The sequence below is a fragment of the Lissotriton helveticus genome, chromosome 1_1 (assembly GCF_964261635.1).
Source record: "Lissotriton helveticus chromosome 1_1, aLisHel1.1, whole genome shotgun sequence".
Taxonomy (NCBI): Eukaryota; Metazoa; Chordata; class Amphibia; order Caudata; family Salamandridae; genus Lissotriton; species Lissotriton helveticus.
Window position 1 is genome coordinate 325,274,789 of NC_136057.1, and position 22,851 is coordinate 325,297,639.

Sequence of the window (22,851 nt, forward strand, 5' to 3'; positions counted from 1 at the left end):
GTCCTTATGAAATGTCATTGGTGCTCATGTAAAGCACTGGGTTGGGTTTGCTCTATATAAAAACGGCAGGAAAAAAAATAAAAAAATGAGTTTCATTTACTCTTTCAAGGCTATTTGCATCTAAATAACGGAAGGTGTTTGTGACTCCACAAGGAGCATGACCCCCTCCTGTGCTGCAACACCTTCCTTTCTGCCACTGACCAGCATCTCTTTCACAGCTCATCAGCAGCTGAAAGAGTTTTTAAATGGTTAGAACTGCCAGGCGCCAACATGCAAGATTATGGGCATCATATTTGCCTTTGAGTAAGAAGTGTCTGGATCTTCATTCGCAGGCCAAACGCAAGCGGGCCTCACAGCTATGTCTGTGGCTTTAAGGTCCCGGGAAGAAGGGGCTCTCGCAGCGCTACACAAGCCTGTGAGGCCCAGGGGAGAGAATCCCTTCCCTGGGCCATGCAGTGCTGCAGCGTATGTGTGAGGCCAAAGACGGGGAAATACTTTTGTGAGACTCTATGTTAGTGGGCTGAGTGTGGGGCCCTGGGCAGCTGTCCATGCTGCCCATGCCTAGCGCTGGCCCTGCAGCTAGTAACTATATATTAACAAATACAGAAAATGCCCTTCTCTCCACCGCTTACCTCTTGTCCTGCTGATCGCATTCCTTGCCCTGCTAGGCTGGAAATCCAATCCCAGTCACGGGTACTGCAATTTCTCCCCACGGGGTCAGGAAGGAGGGTTAGTGCAAGGAGGTGACCTGGGCGTAGAGCTGTTCACCGAGCTAATGAGGTATCTCACTGCCCTAAGATTGTGGCCAGGCAGAGGAAAATAAAGTGGCCAAATGCAATGTTGCCTTAAAATATACCTCAGTAGAGGCCGAGGCTCAGGGTTAACATGCACAAAAAGCCTGTGCTGAGTAACAAGGCCCAAGGGGAGGGAGAGCATTATGTTGAGAAACTCTCAGCTCGACTGGGTTGCAGCTACTTGAAAATAAATCATTCGTAATTGGGCAGAATTATGGCATCAGGTGTAAGCAAACAGCAGTACCACTGAGACCGAAACCCGCTCTTCAGGCTCAGGTGCGTGTGACATTGACGCATAGATGGAACCCGTTCCTTGGGCTCTGGCTGAACGCAAAACTGGGACTTTTGAATTTGTGGCGCCCGCAGAACAATGCAGGCAAGAGATACATGTGGGGTAGATAGCTGCTGAAACTCGCTCTCCGGGCTGCTGCTCCAGGTGCAGGAAGGTAGGTGAGGGTGCCGACATGTCCAAGGAAAACAGCGCTGGGCTCAGTACTGGCTGGGCTCCGACGAGTAGCCGAGACCTGTGTGCGCTGTTTGTGCACCCGCCGCCTCCGTGATGCTCTGCTTCAGAAAGTCGGAGACTAGGGGCAGGGCAACCTATACATCGCGGAGGCGGGGGGGCGAAAGTGACACATACTTAGTGCGACTTTCACACTTCGTTTCACCCTTCCCCCGCATCTTGCGAGGTGAGATGACAGGAAGTACTTTGCATATCTTGTGCCGGCTAAGCTGCAATATGTTCATCCTGCATTCAGGCCCTGGTAGGGCCTCAAAAAGACGCAGAATATAGACACGGCCAGACGCTATCTTTCCCACATCGTGCGCGGCTCCCCTGGCTCCTGATAACGGCGCACCAGGGCGCCGCGGCGCACAGTTTGGGAACCACTGCTTTAGACGTATAAATGGTTGGTATAATATATCTTTTGCATAGTTACACGCTTTTCATGATTCTGATTATTGATAGCTTGCTTGCTGTAAACCTTTGGCTCACAACTCTTGATGAAGATTAGATAAAGGTTTTTAAAACTTCGAGTCTGTGGTTATTATAAATGAGTGCAAATGTTATGGTATTTTTGATTTTTTTTGCCTGTCTTTACAACCAACTCCCTGATCCATGGTGGTCAGAGGTACCAGTGACAAGGATTGGTAAGTAAATGGTATAGGAATCGGTAGCATTCAATAGACTGATAGTAGAGTGTAGGTTACCCGATTGAATAACTATGGTAAATTGAATTATGGGCCCAGGTGAATACAGATAAAATTATAGTCGGTGACCTGCGCACTCTATCAGGGGTAAATTATGATTTGGAGAAAGGTTCCTAGTTTTCAAAGCTTTAAATATATAAGAGTTCAGCAAGCACTGTAACCAGGTAAGATAACCCAGGCTAGGAGTGGTTACACCATTGGCCATTTATAAAGCACTTACTAATAAGTGTTTATTACAACTGAAAAGAACTATTTTTAGCAACCTTAGAATAACAAAAGATTGCGGGAAAATAACAGAAAAGTTCTAAACTTATGCCTTGCAGATTGCATGCAGCGCCTTGATGCTCATTCATAACACGTCGAGGTATAATACAAAGATTATAACTTGTGATCTGCAGGTAACAACACAAGGGTCGCTATAAAAAAAACAGTAACCTACTAAGCTGTCTGCATAAAGTACACGTCTGTGACCTACATATTACATGTTGTACTTTACAGACACACATGAACCTACTATGCTATTTTATGATGTATCAAATCTGTGAACAGACTGCACACAGAATTTTCCAGTAAATGCATTAACCTCAAGTGTTATCTTGCTGTGATCATGCTATGGAAACTTTCAGGTACACAAAGATCTTTGCAGTGGGTGCTTTAACAGGTAACATTTCAAAACGCATTCTGCTTGGAACCAATTAAGAAAATCAGAACAGAATTACTATCACATGTGTGCGTGTTGCAATTAGTTGTGGCAGAGTTTCTAAAAATATATGTGCGAGCTGACTAGGAGGCTCGCTCCTGATGGCCCTTCACCCTGTAACACCACCCCTTTCTGTTGCCACACCAACAGCCAATTGATGGGATCCCAGGATACATCCTTTCCCTTTCTAGCACAAAAGGGACTGCAATAGAAACCGAAACTGGAATAAATCCAAGTGCTCAGCAAATAGCGAGAGACAATACCGAAATGCTGCATTAAATTCTTGACGAGTGTCTGCCTGCCTGCAAAAACCGAGGTACTTGCTCTAGTTCAAAAACGTCAACAGGCAACCAGTGCAATTAAGAACTCCCATTCGTGCGTTCGGCCGCTGGGAACATGAATAAGGACGCTGAGGGCGTCACGAAAAATGCAATAAACAGCTGAAAGTAATCAGCAAAAGTAATCAATTGAGCCCAAGTCAAATTGATACTGTACATAACTAACGCCAAACCAGAGTTACAGATATTGTGTATACGAATTTACCCAAATGGAATTTATCCAATTGACCCTTTAACAAGTGGATCAAGTAGAACACACAAAATGTCAGATAAAGAACAAGGGCGCTCGCCACTCTGGAAAGTTAAACATAACCTTATAATTTATTATCATTGCTGTTATTATTTTTATAAGTCAATAACAAGCAGGCAAGAAGACAACCTGTCCGCTACTTACACGGACCGCATGTAATTACAATCCAGCGTCCCTTCTCCGTTATTGAGCGCTTTATAGGACACATGTATCCTTAATTCCAGAACTTCCGGGTCGCATACCAACCAATCCTAAGGCTGAATCTATTCTAGGAGTCAGCTAGGAGTGGGAGGGATTGTAATGCGTAAGGTGACCTAAGATTGGAGCATGTTGCCTGTTGAGCCAATCCTAGTACTTGCCTGGAATTTCAACGTGCTGATTGGCTGCGTAGACCGCACATGTTACTGCAGGTGCCGGTCCGGACACAAACACTTTTGCTCGAGATGTATCGTGCCTGATTCTAGGCTTTTATCGGCTCGGTCCGCGGATAAATGCATTTGTTACAGACCTGGCGCCTATAGACAGTCTGGGCTGCAGCAGAACTTGCTGCTATCTACGGAGATGGGGAGGTTGGAGGTAGCAGCGGCGGCAGCTTGGCGATTTTGTGCGAGGTTGATTCTGATGGCGAGATAGTGTAATGGTCGGATCCCGGTGACGGGATCCCCACGCTTGTTGGGCCTGTCTTGCTGGATGCTGCCTGCAGCGTGGCCCACGTTTCTGGGTTTCAGGCTTGGTCAGTGACTGACGTGAGTGTAATGATGACCGCTTCGCAGGAATATATTAAGTAATTGGTTTAATTAACAAGCAGGTTCATAGATACATCCACATCCAAGTAATCCAATCTGGCAACTGTCTACTTACTTTTCTGGAAACACTGTGATGTTTAATGGAACTACAGCACTGTATCCTAGATACCAAGATGCCACATCTCCCTTCTTTATATAACAAATATAATGAATGATAAACTAACATACGAATAAGAAATTAAATAATGTAACATAATTGGCAACAAAGTATTGAAGAAAGAATTAAAGCACATAAACGTAAATACCATAGAACAATAGTTACTCGCTGGAAAGTAAAGTACTGTACAATATTAATTGTTATAGAAGAAGAAAATACACATGCGCAACAAAGATATGTTAGCTATATTAAAGATGTGTAAGCTATGCTATACTATCCTAACCCCTTCCTAAACAACTGCATAATTACATAACGTAACTTCTATATTTCACAGGAGCTCTTATTACTCTTCCAATGCGTGTTTGTGTTTCAATCTTTGAAGGTTGAGAAGTGTCCTCAGTGGAAGCTGATGAGTCAATAGATACAGAATTTGTAGAATGTTGTTCAGAAGCAACATTGACTTGTTCATTTGAGGACAAAATGGTACTTGAAGTATAAATATCGTCAATGGTAGATTGCATAACATGGTCTCACATCCAATTCATCGAGGATGCAGAATCAGCACATTTTCCACCTTGTTTGTTGTGTTTATATAACAACATTCTGCTGTAATGCCATGTATTCCCGTCACTTAATTTTGCTGATTTAGAGTATGGTGACGTAACTTGTAAGGGTGCTGAGTATTTACTAAGGCCTTTCTTGACTTTATTTGGTAACTTTACTTTGACCCAATCACCAGTTTCTAGTTTAATCTCATTGGTATTGTGCGTTTTATCAAATTGAGTTTTGTAAGAATCATGCATTCTTCTTAAATTGGATCTTACTAATGCTGGTGACCATTTGCTATGGATTTTTTTTAATGTTCCATGCTACATTATCTTTACAGAAACGTTCTCTTCCTCTCAAGATTCTGAAAGGACTGTATCCAGTTCCAGTGGGAGTGATTCTATACGCCCACAATGTGCATAACAGTTCTTTCTCCCAATCTTTCCATGCATTAATTGAAGCTTGAACACTGCCCATTATCACCCTGTTGAATCTCTCAACACAACCATTTCCTGCAGGATTATATACCGGTGTGCACTTTTTACAAATGCCATTCCTTTCTAAAAATGTAATGTATTTTACAGAAGAAAATTGAGGACCATTATCACTCAAAATTTCCTTGGAAATACCTTCACGAATAAACAAGTTTTGTAAGAAATTAACAACATGTTTGGAGTCAAAATTTTCCGTAATATCAACTTCAGGCCATTTAGAATATTCATCAATGATTACAAGAATATGTTTGATGTTTCCTTCCTTGTCTTCAATGGGACCAAGCCGGTCTATACAAAGATTCTCCCATGGATTCTCTGGAATGGATCTCAACTCTAGAGAGGGTCTGAGTGTTTTTAAAGACTTGTCTGAATTAGTACAGATTGCACAGTTTCTAACGAAATTTTCAGTGTCTTTTATCTATTAATTCTAGATTTTAGTTTTGAAATACCCAAGTGACCTTCATGGTTGATTTTTAATATTCTCATCCTTAATGTGGTGGGAACAACAATTCTATCACACCTACAAATGTAACCATTATCATCGATGGATAATTCATCTTGAATCTCCAACATTGCTTTTAGATCTCCTTATAAATTGTTTTTGTTAGGCCAACCACACGAGATGAAGTCTATGACTTTTGATAAATTAATATCTTTTGAAAATCCATCATCCCACTCATCTTTGGAAATAGCATTGGTCTCATCAAAAACAATGGCAACACTGAAAATCTCCGTTTCATTATAGACGTTAGGATCTTGAGGAATGGGTGATCTGCTCAAGTAATCAGCCACTTGATTGTTCTTTCCTGGAAGGTACTCAACATCATAGTTAAAGTCTAATAATTTCAGACTCATCTTCGCAATTCTGGGAGTAGCTTTGAGTATTCCTTCTGATGTTAAAACTTTAAGCAGTGGTTTGTGGTCAGTGCGAAGAATGAATCGTGTACCCCACACAAATTGTCTAAATTTGGTGTAGCCCAAACAGGGCCAAGCATTTCTTTTTCAATTACAGAATATCTCACTTCTGAAGGAGAAAGTGATCGTGAAGCAAATGCTATTATCTCTTTACCTTCCTCATTAATTTGTGACAGAACTGCTCCCAAACCTCTATCACTTGCGTCGGTGGTAATAATGCTGAGAGATAGATTGTCAAAAGCTTGGAGAGGAAGAGCATGTGTAAGGTCAGTTTTGATTCCTTGAAAATCTTGTTCCAGTTCCTCATTCCACGTAAATTAATTCTTGACCTTTAATAGTTGCCTCATATTATAAGTCTTTGTTGCAAAGTTATTGATAAATTTCTAATAGAATTCAGTTAATCCAAGGAAGATTCTAACATCGTCTTTGGATACAGGCGATGGAGCTTTCTCAATAGCTTCCATTACATTTTTCTTTGGAGATATACCTTTACTACTAACTTGGTGCCCTGGATATGTAACACAGTTTAACCTGAATTTACATTTTTTTAATTCAGCAGTTAAACCTTTCTCCATCAATTTCTCTAATACAATTTTCAGTCTCTCGTCATGTTCTTTTAAATCATGCCCCATTATTAGAATATCATCTTGGAAGTATGTTATACCTTTAATGCCTTTAAACAATTTGTGCATCAAACGTTGAAACGCAGCAGCCGAAGCAAGACTGAAAGGCATTCTTATGAATCTATAACATCCAAACGGTGTAATGAATGCTGTCAAGTTTCTGCTGCTTTCGTGTAATTCAACCTGATGATAGGCTGAAGTTAGGTCAATCGTAGCGAACCATTTTATACCCTTAGTTTTTGATAAGAGTTCATCAATTTTTGGGAGTGGAAATTTGTCAATTATGATGTTTTTATTGAGATCTCTTAAATCAATGCATAGGCACAAACGATTATTGGGTTTACGTGCTATGACCAAGGGAGCCAACCACTCCGCACTTTCCACCGGTTCATAATTTCTAACTTGTCTAATTCCTTCATAACATCGTCTCTGATACTCAAAGGAATAATCCTTGGCCTATGACATATGCGACTTGCATCTTGTTTAAGCATTATTTTGTGTGTGAATCCCTTCAATTTGCCTACTTCACCAGTAAATACTTTAGGAAATTGTTTAGTAATGCTTTCCGTGAATTTTTTATTCAAATCATCAATGAGCATAACTTGATTTAGTATGATGCCCAATTCACCTTGGTCCATCCAACCTAAAACGGAAGGACCTTTTCCAGCAACATATAATTTTCCTATGGTGGATCTGTCTTTGAATTTGAATAATTCTTCGACATAACCCACCATAGGGATTTTCCCTCCGGTGAACGTTACAGGTTGTATGTCAGATTGTTTTAATTTTTTATTGATATTTTTATTTTTATTTATTTATTTAGAAAGTTTTATATAGCGCTGGCTAGAGCCGGAGTTATCAGAGCGCTTTACATGAGCATCAGATCATAGTTACAGGTTACATCGTTACAAAGGTTACACAGTTCTTAGAGCATGGAAACATAGTTACTTGTAAGGTCGAGATAAACAATAAGCACAAATACGTAAGGGGAAAAGAAGGCAGGGTGAGTAGGGGAAGTATACAGATAATGAAGGTGGGAAAGAGGAGGGGAGGGTGAGAGACACAGCATGGGGAGAGGAGGGGAAAGGTGCCGGGGACACAAACCGGTAGACGAGTCAAGGCAACGTCCAAAGTCCAGTAAGCTGTGATCCCAGGGGAAGTGGTATCCTTTCCCTATCTCTATTGCGAGAGGTTCCCTTTACGCAGTGGACTCTCTCAGAGGGGTCTCTGAGACTCCAAGGCATACATACTGGATCCTTCCCCAAAAAGGGGAGAGGGAGTGCTTTGGCAAGGGGTGCCATACCATACCTCAAGTGTGAGTGGCTCCCTTGGCGCGGTGGACTCACTCAGCGGGTTCGCTGAGACTCCAGAGTATAAATATTGGATCTTTCCCCAACAAGGGGAGAAGGAGTGCTTAGTCAAAGAGCACAAAGGACAGGGGGTAGGCAGAGTAGCAGGCAAGGGGAGAGATTCACGAGAGAGAGGATAGGAGCTAGGGAAGAGACAATAAGGAGAGACGAAAAAAAGTCTGCCTAAAGACCGACTGGGTAGGTGACGACCAAGGAGGGAATACACGGCCCATCTGCCCTATAGCTAAACTAAGTAGCTCCATCGGGCATCAGACAAAATAGTTCAGTCTCAAAACATTGAGAGGGGAGGGAGGGAGAGACATAAATAGAGGGAGGATGCGGTAGGAGACGAGAGGAAGTTCAACAATGTGGTTCAACAATATACTAGAAGAAGATCAACAAGTAAACATTAAATCAAACTATCAACAATACAATTAGGGGAGGAGAGAAAAGAGAGAGAAAGCAGTGGGGGGGAGGAGGGGAGAGAGAGTGAGGATAAGGAAAGAGACAACCGTAGAGACGAAAGGAAGTCTGCCTAAAGATCGACTGGGTAGGTGACGACCAAGGAGGGAATCCACGGCCCATCTCCCCTATAGCTAAATCAGGTAGCTCCATCGGGCATCAGACAAAATAGTTTGGTCTCAATACATTGAGAGAGGAGGGAAGGAGAGACGCGGGCACGTTAGCCCGAAGTCCGGCTGGGTAGGTGATTGTCAAAGGAGGGAGCCCAAAGTCAATCTCCCCCATAGCTGTGATATCTCTTCTTTTCCTCTGTCATACCTTTTTAATAAACTCTCCAATGAGAATACTCTTCATCCAATTATTAAAGTTCCGGAGGTAGAAAATGCGACTTTGGCTGCGTTGTTCCAGTCCACACTCCTAAAGCACGTTGTAAAGAGCAGCTACTTTTGACCCATGGTCTTCAAGCCTTTTGTACTTTGCAGGTGGCTCTTCAGTCTCTAATGTAGTATGTGGGGGATATATATTTGGAGAGTATGAGAAGTCGTAGGTCTCCCTGTTTAATTCAAGATGATGACTCCTTGGGATAGGCCCTCACTCCATTACCATTAGTGGGTCCCGTAGTGGTAGATGGTCCTTGCTATTTGTAAGGATGGGATTAACTTGGCTTACTATGTCCCAATCTCGGTAATATCCTGGGATCCTTAGTCATAAATATTAGCGGTTAATTATAGTAAATAATATCATTTAATTTGAGGGTTAGAGTGTCTGGGGATGAGATCAATGAGCACGCTCTGTTTTAATTGCATAATGTATCAGTCGTTCCAAGATGGCTGCTTGCTTATTTAGTGGTGGAATAGATCTGGGGATTAGTCCTATCACTCTTTCCCTGCAACAAAACTACCTGGGTATAGTCCTCTATCTGTTTCTATGGGGGCAGATCAGCGTGCATGTTCCTTTGTTTCTGTTTGATAGCGTGCTGAAAGCAATTAGTCCTATGTCTTTGCCTATGTGGTGGTGTGAGGTGAGTGGTCCTTTCTTTGATTTACCAATACAGCTAGCTAGCCACACGATCGCAGCATCAGAAGAGGATGTTTAAAATTGGAAGTTCATAGACCGTATTCTTCCGTAAACTTTGTTTCTTAGTCAAACTATTACGATAAAAAATCTTTAGTTTGAAATGTTCTCAATAGATGAGTCACAGCAGGAAATGATTAGTTCGGTGAGCAGTGTACTCTGCTTTTTCAATAAAATGTCACTACTCAAACTGAAGAAAGTCTTAAATAACAAAAATTCTTGTGGACGTTGTAGGTAGATCGGGTTCTTCAGATAGAGGTGTAAGTAGATCCCATCATGTCGCCATTGTAATGATGAACACTTCGCAGGAATATATTAAGTAATTGGTTTAATTACCAAGCAGGTTCATAGATACATCCACATTCAAGTAATCCAATCTGGCAACTGTCTACTTACTATTCTGGAATACTGTGATGTGTAATGGAACTACAGTACTGTATCCTAGATACCAAGATGCCACAGTGAGGTGCCGCTGTATAATGGCGGTGGCAGCTTTTAAATGCATATGTAGTATGCTTAGTATTTAAACTCTGCGGATGTTCCTTTTGGTATTTTTTTGGTTGCAGTTTTATAGGGTCTGTAAAACTGCAAAAAAAAAAAGTGCATATAAGAAAATTATTAAATCATTAACCAACACCATCTTGTTGTCGCCTTCATATAATCAACTTTTATTACCCATAACTATTCATGATCTGTATTTAATTTGGGTAGTGTAAAACTATCTCGTCCCCCCGATCACAAGGGTAAACATTGTCACAATATGAATGTATAGATCTACATCATGTCATAATTGACGAAACCAGAGACTTCAGTCTGAGGTGCATAAAAGTCATGTCCTGCTTAACAACCATGTGTGCTGTAATGTTGTACTATTCCATGACTCGACCACGCGACTCATGGTCATTTCCTGTACAGCCAGCTGTGAAGAATCGCGTGGTCTGGTGTTGAATTCTCCGCAGCTGGACGGTTCCAATCGTGGGTGCGTTCTTACGGAATAAATCTACAAAATAAACCTGCTTGTCTCACGTCCTTCATTCAACAACTTGGCGACGAGTGGGAACTCATTCTGCATTCAACATGTACAAAAAAATCACAGAATTAAAAAAGATTATTAAAACATAATGACCTTGTCAAAAGTACCCACTAAACCTAAAACCACTTCTTACAACCATGAGGGATGGCTGAGGGCAGTGGTGGCTCAGGACCCGCTTATCCCATTCTTTGTGCTGCAACGAGTTATTTATTTTATTTATTTATTTAATGCATTTTTATAACGCGCGGACTTTACCCGAAGGTGTCAGAGCACTGTACAATAGAAGCAGTTATGTTATATGAGAGAACTGTTACAGGAATGGAACAAAACAAAAGTAGCAGGCCATAGAATCAAAATAACACAGGCAAAAGGAACACAATATCAAACACAGAATGTACAAACAAAAATATAAATATATATGACTAAAGAACTTCCTGGCGAAAAATAGCAGGCCATAGAATCAAAACAACGCAGGCAAAAGGGACACAATATCAAACGCAGCAAGCACAGAATGTACAAACCAAATATAAATATATATGACAAATTTACAATGACTAAAGAACTTTCCTGGTGGGGTCTGAGAAGGAGGGAATTAGTTCTGAAAGTGTCTTTGGAATAGATGAGATTTGAGGTCCGCTTTGAAGATCTGGATGGAGGTGATGGCACGGAGCAAAGGAGGAAGCGAGTTCCAGATTCTCACCGCATTACCTGAGAACGATTGTGACATACATTTTTCCCTTTTGAAGGAGGGGTGCTCAAGAAGGAACTTTTCCGCATTCCGAGAAGGTCTTGAGCCTCCAGACAATTTCAGTTTATTCGCCGGATAGCGAGGGGAGGAAGAGAGCAAAGCTTTGTGGGTGATGCGCGCCCACTGGCTCCGGGTAGGCCTCTCAGGTCGGTTGTAGCCCGGTTGTTAGACTACAGGACTAGAGACATAATACTGCAGAGAGCACGCTTGGAGGGCCCTTTGATGGTGAATAATAAGAGAGTCTCGATCTTTTCAGAATTTACAGCAGCAGTGTAGGCAAGAAGGGCCTCTTTTCTGAAAGTTAAGAAAGCGCTGTGTGACAACAGTATACAATACTTTCTCAGTGGCGGCTGGTGACATTTGAAAGTGGTGAGGCGTAAAATGATTGTCATACAGCCCCGTAGTGAGCGAGCCCGAACAACCTGAGGGGTGTTCTGGGGGGTTCTCCCCCCTGAGAAAATTTTGAAAAAAGAGTGGATAAATGGTGCATTTTAAAGCAAATTTGAGAAAGCAGGAAGGTCAATAAAGCAATTCTGAAAGTGCAGTTATTACATTAATAAAGAGATGTCATATAACTGTTCAAAAAAAGACAAGAAACAAAAGCACTGCTTCACTGGTAAACTCTGTAAAGTAGCGCTAATATGTTTGGGTGTGAATAAAATCAATCTAGCCACATTGCGAACACTCTTACTTGCTTATTTTAATTTTTTATTTAGGTTGAACATTTTATTCCCAAAGCGCATTGTTTAAACTAAAATGTTTAACTCCCCCTTAGTACTACAAGGAGACTGAGGCCTGTTGCTATATAACAGCGTCGTAGAAACAGCTCTCTTTCATAAACGAGCTCTTCAAACTAATCACAACCAAAATAAAATAAAAGCAACTTCTTACTTCCCACTGACACTGATTAGAGCAGCGAACATCAAAGCAGAATATAACACAATACACAGCACATTAAAGAACAGCACTGTACACTGTGCAATACAATGCAAAACAGCAGCCCTTAATAGAGCATAGCACCGTGTAGTACTGCGCACAGCATGCATACACGGTACAGCACAGAGCGGCATGCTGAAGCACAACAGAGTACAGGTCATGCATAGACTCTCGTGCAGCTCAACCAGACCGCTGCAGCCCACACCGTCCGCAGATCAACTAATACTCCACCCCCATACTAGACAGCTAGGTTCCAGGTGGTCTTCTACAGCACTCGCACTACACAATATCTAGACTCCATTCCCATAAGAACTAACCCCGAAAGGCTGCACTACAGGACAGCTATATCCAAAGGCCCCACTCTACAGTACAACTTGACACGAGCCTCCGGACTACAGCGCAACTACCAGCTCTGTACCTGCAGTGGAAACAAACTTATTACCCTTGCACCTCTGTTAGTCACTGGGCCCTGGTACTACAGCATAGGTAGACCCTACTCTACCGCACAATGAACCCACTGCACTATAGTGCAAATAAACAAGACACTAGAATCGCTGATTTACGTCTAAGTATCTATCTCAACGATGATCAGGATTCTATCATTCTTTTGGTGGCCAAAGAAATGAAATACTGTCAATGAATCCAACCGAGCACGAGCAGTAGTTCTAGGGAGGCCATCTTATCCCCAAGCCAGAGGATGCATGCATCAGAGTGGAGTCTCAATCAACAAACCTGGGGAATGAATGAATGGGCACTTTTAAATATGCAGCAATGTAATTATTAGTGCCACTCTAAATGCAAGATGTGGGAGGCCAGGCATCAGAGTGCAAGTGCAACCGAGCAAAGCGCAAACCCATGGTCATTAACACACCGACCAACTCCGGCTTAGGAAAGCATGACAGAGGGAAGGGGGGGGACTGGCGGCAACACACCGGACGGAGACAGACACCCCTTCACGGACAGTCACTGCAGACAAACTCTTCCCACTTCCCCACTAGTCCTTTCCAATTAACCACGTGCTAATGCGTAATATCCAGCCAGTAGGGATAGGAAGGGGTGATTAGTGAACGCCACCTGTTCTCCTGCCAGAGACCCTGCTGGCCGCACGTTCATCCTTGCGAGGTCGATGTGAAATAAACAGCAGAATGGAAGACCCCATGAAAGAAGGGGCAACGGTCAAACTTCTAGTACGTGCTCATACACGCACACAACACACACACAAACACAACACACAAGTGTGCACACACACACAGAGACACATACAACACACATAAAACACGCGCACACACAACACACAGGCACGTCTCCTGCCATGAGCGGGCATTTTTCGGCTCCTGTCTCCATCCAGGGAGCGCGGGAAGAAATGCGAACTAACGAACTAAGGTGCCGCTGCACGAAGCACACTGGAGATACACTATCCGCCACCCGCTGTCTCCCCCCTGACGCCAGGCGTTAATGATGTAGCTCTAAATTACTTTTGGTATTTCGCACAGTTCAGCGTTTCATCTTAAAGTAAAATTGAAAGTTGGGTCTACTAATCACTCGTCACCAGAATTCATACTGAAGGTGCAGAGAGGGGGGTCGTAATGAGGACACGGCGTTCACTGGCAGAATGGTAAACGAGCAGACCTAACAAACTGCAATTACTCTGGAATGTAATGAAGCCATATTTTCGCGTGCCTAAGCCCCCCCAGCGCCTGTACAGGAGGCAGGGCCTAGTCATAGTGAGCCATGCATGGCGGCCATCCCCAGGGAGACATCAGCCTGTAATTGGAAACTTCATGCTCACTCACAAACACATACACATGCGCTGACAGACAGACACCGCGCACTCAATCACACGCATATGCACAAGCATGCAAGAGAAAGCGTTGCACTGTCCCAATAAAATAAATACCTTATTGTTAGAAAGCAGAGCAAAAATCACAATGCCACAGGTGTGCACCTAAGAAGACTGCACCAGTTTGTGCGGTGAAGGCGTGCCTCTCAGCCAATCCAGACGCTGCTCCAGCAGTGCCAGGATTGGCTTGAGCAGGGTACTCCTCCGCCCATTAGGAGACCGTGGGCTGCGGCATGAAGCAACCCTCGGTCCCCTAATGTGCTGCCTAGTGCGCATGTACGGGCTGGTCGTAAAAATGACCAGCCCAAAACCGAACATGCGCACTATTGCTGCTGTTCTTAGTGCACTAGAGGCTAGACCGTCACGTCACCACCCTTGCTTGATGTCGTCATTGACTCACTGTCAGTCAAACCCCGAGTGCCGCAGCCCCACCCCGATCAGCGTCCTGATTGCCTCAGGCCGGGCGTGGCCCAGTGACCGGCCGGCCAGGACTTTAATTAGCATGAATTTTATTGTAACTTCCAACATCGTTTACAACTTCGCTCCACTTCTACGATGTTGGGGCAATTTGGCATTAGTGGGGCAACGCCACAGTGCCCCAATGGACACACCGCCACTCTCTCTGATGTTCCCCTCCAAAGTTTGGATTAGCTTTGAAGGAACCACTCGCCTCTGAAGACCCGAAGTCGGCGTTGGCCTGGTTGGAAGCATATAAGGCAGGGGACCAGAGACGCAACTAGAGCCAAATTTCAAGGGGACTGATTCTTCCAGCAATATGCAGAGTGGAGATGCAGGGGCTCTAAGAAGGGGTGAAAACACAACAAAGCCTCTTTAGCAAGTAAATGGTCTTTTAAAGACCTGTGAAGTACTCGGGTGCGGCTGTGTGTGTGCCCGTTAAGCTGTCTCAGCCGGGCTGACACACACAACGGGGGGGGGGGCTGAAGCCCTTTGAGCCCAATGGGCATTGCGCTCCTGCAGGGGACCACCCTCCAAACGACACACTTGAAACCGGCAGCACAAGAGAGAAGAGTGCGGAAACGCCCGTGCGGGCACTATGGTGTAGCTTTAGGAGTGTCCCATCTCCTTCACAGATTGAACTGTAAAGAACGGCAGTATCAGACATTGTGATGGCCTACAAGCCCTTTTCAGGGGCCGAGAACCCCTCTGAACAGAAATCCATGCTGTCAGACTCCGTGGCCTCCCACTGTGGCGACGCCGGGATTCCTGATGTGACCCCCTCAGACAGCAGACGATCTGCTTTGATATCCTTTGCTATTTTAAACTCATGCTGCTGCTGGAATAGGGAGGGGAGGGGAGGGAGGGGAGGGAGGGGGGGGGGGGGGGGGGCACACATTGGAACCAAGTACTACACTTTTGCATAATTCCTGATTGAAAAGACGTGGGTATGGCTGATCACTGGGGTGGATCTTTCCTCTGCCTACCATATACTGGGCTTGCATAGTACTGACCTGGCATGTGAGCACATTGGTCTGCCCTCTCCCGAAACCCTCCTGCTGGCTGACTGGGGGAGTTCCCTATACATTTTATGTTTCAGAACAATCAGTTTGGCCGGCCGGCCATTGCTGTGCTGCCCTTGGGTTGAGAATTCATGGTTGTGGGATGTTCATGTTTTTCCATTCCTCCTTTCTTTTTTTATTTACACAAGGATTGCACTGCATAACACCGAATGGAGGGAGGTGGACATGGAGGTAGCGGGTGGGGGGGGGCTTGGGAGGTAAGAATGGACCTGATATTTAGCGACACTGCATGACTAATCACCAGCGCCCACTGTCCTTCATGTCCTGAAACATTAGGGGGATGGGATCGGCCTCCAAGAGACATACATATATAGATACCCTGGACGGCGGGGAGTGCAGATGGGCATGCTTCAGGAGATCCACCTGGCATGGGACGAAAGTGACCAGTTGAGACACATGCGGAGTCCACTGTATGCCACCTACTACTCAGCCTATGTCCGGGGCACCCTGATTTGGATCAGGGCGGGGACCCCGTTTGAACGTACTCACTCGGTTATAGATAAGGAAGGTAGGTACGTCTTTATTGAGGGCCTGAATGTTTGGGAAAGAAATAAAGCTGGGGAGTCTGTTGGACCCAAACCAGGATCAGGTGGCTTTCTTTCAGGCTCTTTCTGTTCATATGGCTGGTCTCCTCACCGATAGTTTACTGCTAGGTAGGGATTTTAATTGTGTATTGGACGTGCGGTTGGACTGCTCTACCCCCCACTACTGGGGACTCCGGCCCACAGGCTGGCGGAGGGTCTGCGGAACTGCCTGGGACACTGGGGGATGGTCGATGTGTGGAAAATTCAACACAGGGGGAAGACCTAGATCATCATATTTCTCCCACATCCATCAACTCCACACCCAGTTAGACCAATTTTGTTTGCTGCCGCCAACTTAGCCAGTGCCTTGTTTCATCTGAATACTTGGGGGACACACTTTCAGATCACAGCCCTGTCTTACTGGGGTTCCGACTTGCGGGGAGCTGCCCACCAATCCCCACCTGGCGGCTCAATTCGTCCTCTCTGTAAGATGCATGCTTATGCAACTCCCTGGCAGACGTCATCTCTGATTACTTCACTCAAAACCAGGGCTCCGCATTCTTGAGCATAGTGAAATAGGTGGTATTTAAGGTGGTGGTGCGGGGCCATTGTATTGGTCAGACGGTGGGTGTCCAAAGGGAGCTAAATGGGGAACTCTGAACCATGGAGGATATATTGCACACCTTAGATAATGCCTTTAGTACCTGGCCGGATAGACTAGATGAGATCAAGGAGACAAGAGAAAGATATAATGCATACTAGAGAGGCTTTGCAATAATGACCACAAACAGCATATTGCTAGGGCACATGAAGAGGAGAGGAATTCGGGTAGGTTGCTGGTGTGGTTTATCAGACCCGAATCCAGAGGGTCCCCCATTTCACATGTCTGGCGGAGGGATGGTATTTCCCTGCATTCCCCTCATGCCATTAACGCTGAGTTTTACGAGTATTAGGAAAGTCTGTATGCAGACCCTGAACCCCCTCCCCCGACGGAGGCAAGACCTGCCTTCTTGATTAATATTCTCTGGAAAGGGAACCCGCAGCACACCGCAAGGATCTGGGAGGTCCTGTGACAGCGCAGGAGATTTGGGTGGCCATTAAAGAAATGGCAAGGGGCAAGACACCAGTCCCGAAGGGCTCCCGGCCGAATTGTACACGACTTATGCTGTAGCCCTAGCTCCATAGTTGGAAAAGATGTATGCGGACTCCTGGAGGCTCGACACACTGCCCAAATCCACTAATGATGCGGTGGTTATCCCCATATCCAAGACTAGAACACAATGGGCCAGAGCTACTGAGTTTAGCCCCCTTTCCATGTTAAACCTGGATTTCAAGATCCTCCGCAAGGTTTTAGCTCTCCGATTGCCCCCACACCTATTGCCCATTGTCCCCTTTGCTCTTCGCTATGGTCATTGAACCGTTCGCAGCGCTTTTCTGACAGGTGGGCAGGGGCTCTGGCGTGGTAGTAGAGGGGCAAGAACATATCTCACTGTACGCAGATGACATCCTCTTCTATCTAAGAGATAGTAATACAGGAGTTGAGAGAGCGTTAGAACACTTACAGGATTTTGGGAGAGTGTCTAGCCTCCAGGCCAATAAAACCAAGACACACGTATCCCATAGGGTGATGCGCGACTGTCCGGCCTTCCCTCGGACCTGACTTGGTCACACACCTCCTTTGGATACCTGGGGATCCAGATTTTTAATTCATTGGAGGACCTCTGGGAGGGTAATCTGGGGAAAGATCTCCTGTCCCTGAAGTCCTGCGTCCTTTTTGGTCCTCCCTCAAACTACCCATTATTTATTTATTTAAGGGATTTATAAAGCACGCAGCTACCCAGCAGGGCACTGATTATGGCCCGGTTCTTGTTGTCTAAGATGGTGATGCTAGCGAGGCTCCTCTATTTCTTTGCTGACTTGCCGATACGTTTCCCGGTCTCGTAATTTAGACAACTGGACACACTGGTGCAGGATTTGATATGGTACGGAGGTTGTCACCAGATGTCCCTGGCTGTCCTTAGACGTCCCCCTGAAGAAGGGGGCTTAGACAGTCCTGGAATTTTAAAATATATTTCCGGGCTTCTCAGCTTCAATGAATTACACAATGGCTTGACGGGGCTAATCAGGAGGCGCTGGGGGAGTTGGGACTGTCAGATCATATGGAAATGCTACTGGCAAAACTGCTCTATCCAACAGTGGGAGTCACACGCCCAGGGGTTCTACTGTCAGTGGCACTGAAGTGCTGGTGCCGATGTGTCTTTTTTTTTTAACCACGGGTACCCCTCTTTTTTTTTTTTTTAGTTCACAAAATTTTTTATTGAGAGAGATAATCGAGCATTACAATAATGAGCATAAATCAGGCATGGTTCAAGTATCATCAAAAGCATAGTATAACGGGGACAGAGGGGGGATGAATTAAATCAAATATAATACAATACAATACAAGCAATAAGGGAAAAATAGGCATTGCATCAGTAAATTTTCAAGTTTCACACCCATGAGGGGTGCTAAATAATCATACAACTTAGTGAGGTCAGTATCTTGGCTAAAGAGGCAATACGATCTATGACAAAGCGTAGACAACAGTTAAGCCGGTAGGTATTGAAGGGGTTCCATCGGGAAGGGAGCATGTGTGCAACAGATACTCATGGTGGTTTGAATAGGTCGAAGTGAGCGTCGAGTGAGGACCATAGTTTCCTATAGGGGGACGCCAAGGTGTAGCAACAAGCGCTGTATTGTCGGCTCCCCTGAGATTCGAAACCCAGTTGAGCCAGTGGGGGAAAGAGGCTTTGCCGGTGTCTTTCCAATTATTTAGTATGAATTTAACCGGCGCTGTCAAGAGTAAGTCAAGTTGGGTTCTGTCATTTTTATTGAGGGTGACAGCTTTGGTAAAACCTAAGACTAAGGTTGCAAATTCTCTCGGGAGCGAAACATGTAGCACTTTGGTAATGAATTCGAAGATTCTATCCCAGTAGCCGGAGACACAAGGGCATTTAAATATTAGATGTTCAAGGTCCCCACCCTCCGCCATACAGTTCCAGCAGGAGTCATCTTCTTTGATGTTGTGCAAGAAGAGTCTCCTGGGGGTCCAAAAAGCTTTATGGAGAAGCCAGAATTTAGTTTGGGATAACGTAGGGCTAATTTTGTGACGTGTGGTAGACTCCCATATTCTGGCCCACTCTGTTTCCGAAGTAGGTGTGGAAGAGTATGAATCCCAGAAGGACTGTGTGGATGTTAACAGTTTGGAGCTCTGTGGGCGGATCAGTTTGTATATTCTGGACACCTGATGACCCAGTCTATTAAGTGTGTGAAGGTAGCCAGGGAGGGAGGGGGCGGTGTCGTTCAGATCTGCTTTGGAGAGTGCCACTTTGAGATTTAAGAAGTAATAGAAATCTATGGCCTGGAGTTGAAACTTATTTTGTAGCTCGCAGAAAGGGAGTGGCGACGAACCATCAAATAGCTGGTGAGGGAAGTGTATACCCATCTTTATCCAATTAGGATTATTCAGTGGTTTTCCTTTGTATATCAGTTTGGTATTGTGCCACAGCGATTCCCACTTTGATTTACAATATTGGTGGGGTAAAAATTTGCTTACATGAAGGAGGGCAGCCTTCGTGTGTCTGAATATGGTACCTGAGGACACAGTGGGTTGAGGTTTGGTAGTGAGGAGGGCGGAGGGGTTAAGGCCCTGAAGAAGGGATTTTTCCACCAACAGCCACACCGGGGTGTGGTCTGTGTGTGGAGTCAGCCAAAATTACCCTTGTCTGGCTAAAAATGCAGTTTGATAGAGCTTAAAGTCAGCCAGATTGACGCCTCCTAGGGATTTATCAAGCCGTAGTTTTTTCAGGCTAATTCTGGCCTTTTTCCCTTGCCAAAGGAAAGAGGAGATCATCTTATCTAGTTTGGAGAGAAAATCTTTGGAGAAGGCGAGGGGTAGCATAGTACTCAGGTAGTTGATTAGTGGTGATATCATCATTTTTATAGATTCCACCCTTCCCCACCAAGTAATAAAGCGTGGGGCCCAGCCATCAAGGATTCTTTTAACTTTAGTCAGTGTCAACGTTTTGTTGTGTTTGATGGTGCTCAATAATTTATCGGTAAACTCTATCCCTAAGTATTTTATAGCCTCTGTTTGCCAAGCTAGACCTGAGTTACCAAGAACGTCTTTGGTGGTGAAGATGTTTAGTGGTTTAACTTCGGATTTGTCTTTGTTTAGCTTGTATCCCGACAAGTTCGAGTATTTGTTGATTGAGGTCATAAGACCCTCGATTGACTTGGCCGGGTTTTCTGTTGCAATCAATATGTCGTCAGCATATGCTGCTAATTTTACCTGAGTATCTCCGAAGGAGACTCCCTGAATGTCCTCATTCCTTTTGATGTCAGTTAGAAGGGGTTCAAGGGCCAAGAGGAAGAGTGCCGGTGAAAGTGGGCAACCCTGTCTGGTGCCTTGGTAGAGGCGAAATGGGTTGGAGAGGGTGCCATTGAGCGCTATTCGAGCCGAAGGGGAGGAGCAAAGGGCCATCACCATTGTGATGAAAGATTGACCTAGATTGAATGAACGCATACAGTGTTTAAGAAAAGACCATGACACCTTATCGAAGGCCTTTTCAGCGTCCAGGGTGATCGCGACCATCGGAGATTGGCAGTTGTTAGCTTTCTCTAGAATATGGCACAGAAGTCTGGTATTGTCATTTGACATCCTGTGTTTCAGGAAGCCAACCTGCGATGGGCTTATTAAATTGAGAAGAACAGTGTTAAGGCGGTTTGCCAGGATCTTGGCATATATCTTGCAATCAAGATTTATCAAAGAGATGGGGCGGTAGTTTTTGGGGTGGAGATGGTCTTTCCCCTCTTTAGGGATTACGATTATGGTAGCCTCACTCATTGAAGGTGAGATACATCCACTGGATGCCATAGAGTTGAGAACAGTGTGGAGCGTAGGGGTAAGTTGGTTTTCAAAGGCTTTATAGAAAGATGCAGTGAAGCCATCTGGGCCGGGGGCTTTGTTATTTTTTAGAGATTTGATGGCCGCTGTGATCTCTGTTTTACTGATGGTGAATCCTAATCGTAGTTTGTCAGTTTCTGATAATTTAGGAAGATCGAGAGATTCGAGATAGTCGGTGCAAGCTGCTACGTCCAGCGGCTTGTCACTCTTGTAGAGCTCTTCATAGAAGGTTTTAAATGTATCTAGGATTTTAGCCTGATTGGTGTGGGTAATATTTGCGGAATCTTTTATTGATGATATGGTTGACAGCTTTTGCTTATGTTTGAGATATGAAGCTGGCAATTTACCTGCTTTATTTCCTTCGCAAAGTTTCAGGGCTTTGAAGCGGTTAATCCAAACGCCCGCTCTTTTACTAGTTATGGCATTATATTCATATTTCTTTTTAGTGAGGAGGTCGAGGGGTGTGTGGTCTTGGGGGTTGGATTTGTGCTGGGCGTCTAGGATTCTGATATCTACTTCGAGTTGCTCCAGGTCTTTGTTTAATTTCTTATTGGTTTTAGCTCTAATATTTATAATGACTCCACGGATTGTGGCCTTAAGAGCATCCCATAGAGTGTTAGGCGCGGTATTGTTTAGGAGTAAGTATTCTTCAATGGCGTCCGCTATCGTAAGTCTGTCCTCTGGGCTGGTTAGAATTTCTTCATTAAAGCGCCATCTTCTAGGTGGGCGGATCGAGCGGGAGCCTGCAAGTTTGGTGTGAATACATGCATGGTCGGAAACCAGTTTGGGGGCAATGCCAGTTTCTTCAATCAGGTGTGCGAATGATGTGGATAACAAGATAAAATCAATACGTGAATAGGAATTATGTGGAGCAGAATAAAAGGTGTAGTCTCTCCCATCGGGGTTCTGGAGTCGCCAGGAATCCTTAAGGCAGTAACGCTCACAGAGGCGTAGAAGGGCCTCATGCGACCGTGAGGGGTGGAATGAGCATTTGGATTGTCTGTCTAATAAGGGGTCTAGGGGTAGGTTAAAGTCGCCCCCCATGATTAGTAGGTCATCTTGGGGGATATGTTCGATGGACCGAGAGACTGAGTCCCAGAACGCGGGGTTATCGGAATTAGGGCCATATATATTCACTACGTGAGCAGTAAGAATGGTTTTTAGATGTCAATCTGGATGGGCGCACTGCCAGTATGGAAGCACTATTAGAGGTAGTATGTGGTGCAACTAGGTGAGTGGAAAACCATGTAACCACCCAATGGAGATGTCCGCAAGCTGAACACGTCCTATAGTTAATGGAGAGACGTACCCTGTGCACACACTCAGTGATATTGCAGACGTTAGTCAATGTATAAATTCCTGATATTTAGAAAAATATGCAGAGGAACAACAGCAAAAAACAATGATATCATTAGAACAGAAATGTCAAGTATATATGATGACAAGAAAGAATCGTAGTTTAATTATCAGTGCTTTGACAACAACCAGCCGACACGTGTTTCATCGCATCACGCAAATCTTCAGGGCTCTAGGTGGCTGTGCTTAAGCCAATCGGTCGCTCTTCCGGTGATAATTCCGGACCGGAAGGGCCCAAGACCAGCAAGTATCCTACTATCCAATGATTGTAATT

General features: G+C 44.6%; 1 protein-coding gene across 1 annotated transcript in view; it reads right to left on the reverse strand.

The window, feature by feature from the left end:
- The window catches only part of SSBP1 (single stranded DNA binding protein 1), a 201,610-nt gene extending 198,047 nt beyond the window's left edge, over positions 1-3,563 (reverse strand). Inside the window, exon 1 of the mRNA XM_078653629.1 lies at positions 3,436-3,563. The gene's annotated coding sequence lies outside the window, so the exon portion shown is untranslated. The remainder of the gene's footprint in view (positions 1-3,435) is intronic.
- Between the last annotated feature and the right edge of the window lie 19,288 nt (positions 3,564-22,851).